Source organism: Entelurus aequoreus, linkage group LG12 (genome assembly GCF_033978785.1).
Source record: "Entelurus aequoreus isolate RoL-2023_Sb linkage group LG12, RoL_Eaeq_v1.1, whole genome shotgun sequence".
NCBI lineage: Eukaryota > Metazoa > Chordata > Actinopteri > Syngnathiformes > Syngnathidae > Entelurus > Entelurus aequoreus.
Genome location: NC_084742.1, coordinates 59,031,657 through 59,033,934, shown reverse-complemented (window position 1 = coordinate 59,033,934; position 2,278 = coordinate 59,031,657). Strand labels below are relative to the sequence as shown.

Below are 2,278 nucleotides of genomic sequence, written 5' to 3'. Positions count from 1 at the left end.
ACACACACACACACACACACACACACACACACACACACACACACACACACACACACACACACACACACACACACACACACACACACACACACACACACACACACACACACACACACACACACGTTCCTTTTCAACCAGTCTCGTGGCTGTGTGATTGGCGGGCAAGCAGGTGGGCGACGGGGGGGGGGGGGGGGGGGGTGTTGTTTAGGTGGATGCAGGATATCTGTGACGAATTAGCGTGACATGATGAATGACGCAATACTTCCCCGCCAGAGGGAAAGTGTTGCAGCTGGAATTAGGAAGGGTGACAGCACGAGGGAGGAAAGCAGAGGCGGAAGCAAAGAAATAAATCTGAGGCGGTAATTAGAGACAAACAGCAGAGAGGACACTTAATTAGGTACACAACATGGTCAGATTGCATTGACATTGTTTTCGTTTGTACCATGTCAATAATCGATGACATTAATTAATGAATAGAGCTTTATTTATTTTACTTTATTAATATTATGTTGCTTCGATTATTGTTTAAGGAGTGTAAATAATAACATTGTTATCAAATCTAAACCACAACTTCAAAACCCAAAAGCAGTGAAGTTGTCACGTTGTGTAAATGGTAAATAAAAAGAGAATACAACAAATCCTTTTCAACTTATATTCAATTGTTCCAGCTGGAAAACTTTATTAATTTTTTGCAAATATTAGCTCATTTGCAATTTGATGCCTGCGACATGTTTCAAAAAAAGCTGGCACAAGTGGCAAAAAAGACTGAGAAAGTTGAGGAATGCTCATCAAAGACTTATTTGGAACATCCCACAGGTGAACAGGCTAATTGGGAACAGGTGGGTGCCATGATTGGGTATAAAAGCAGCTTCCATGAAATGCTCAGTCATTCACAAACAAGGACGGGGGCGAGGGTCACCACTTTGTCAACATATGCCTGAGCAGATTGTTTAAGAACAACATTTCTCAACCAGCTATTGCAAGGAATTTAGGGATTTCACCATCTACGCTCCGTAATATCATCAAAAGTTCCAGAGAATCTGGAGAAATCACTGCACGTAAGTCATGATATTACGCACCTTGGATCCCTCAGGCGGTACTGCATCAAAAATCCACATCAGTGTGTAAAGGATATCACCACATGGGCTCAGGAACACTTCAGAAAACCACTGTCAGTGACTACAGTTGGTCACTACATCTTTAAGTGCAAGTTAAAACTCTACTATGCAAAGCCAAAGCCATTTATCAACAACACCCGGAAACGCCGCCGGCTTCGCTGGGCACGAGCTCATTTAAGATGGACTGATGCAAAGTGGAAAAGTGTTCTGTGGTCTGACAAGTCCACATTTCAAATGTGTCCTTCCAGAACAAAGAGGACAAGAACCATCCGGATTGTTTTATGCGCAACGTGTAAAAGGCAGCATGTGTGATGGTATGGGGGTGTATTAGTGCCCAAGACATGGGTAACTTACACATCTGTGAAGGCACCATTAATGCTGAAAGGTACATACAGCTTTTGGAGCAACATATGTTGCCATCCAAGCAACGTTACCATGGACGCCCCTGCTTATTTCAGCAAGACGGTGCCAAGCCACGTCTTACAACAGCGTGGCTTCATAGTAAAAGAGTGCGGGTACTAGACTGGCCTGCCTGTAGTCCAGACATGGTCCAAAATATGAGAAGGGAGACTGTTGAACAACTTAAGCTGTACATCAAGCAAGAATGGGAAATAATTCCACTTCAAAAATGTGTCTCCTCAGTTGCCAAACCTTTACTGAGTGTTGTTAAAATGATAGGCCATGTAACACGGCGTGTGTGTGTGTGTCAGTCCAGAGTTGACGTTGTGAAACCAGAACTTGGACGTGAAGTGAAGGCGCTGACATGAAATTGTCAATAAATTGGAGCGCAGTCAGGAAGAGACCTGCAGCTCGTTAGCAGCAAGGAATGTTACCCGGTCAGCACTTGAGCTTCATGACATCATGTTGGACTTTTCTCCCGCTCACGTCCATCCTGCCTGTCAGGTGGTTTGAAGGCCATTACTGGCGAAAGGCCCCCCCGAGGACGAGGCGCAACCAGGAGGTGAAGTCTCACCAAGCGCCGGCTTCTCGTTACCTGGCGGGTAAGAACGTCCTCTGCAGAGGACACACACAAGGTAACGTAAACATGGCCACACATCAGAGCCCAGGTGTTGGACGGCGATCAAACACGGCGGCCTTTTGAGCAAACGCCTTCAACGCAAGTGAAGATATTTGCGGAAGGAACAGATGGAGACGCAAAC

The 2,278-nt window shown here is 45.3% G+C and overlaps 1 long non-coding RNA gene across 1 annotated transcript in view; it reads right to left on the bottom strand.

Annotated features, from left to right (window-relative positions):
* Positions 1-1,751: 1,751 nt before the first annotated feature.
* The window catches only part of LOC133662902 (uncharacterized), a 4,621-nt gene continuing 4,094 nt past the window's right edge, over positions 1,752-2,278 (bottom strand). Inside the window, exon 2 of the long non-coding RNA XR_009828185.1 lies at positions 1,752-2,132. This is a non-coding gene — a long non-coding RNA (uncharacterized LOC133662902). The remainder of the gene's footprint in view (positions 2,133-2,278) is intronic.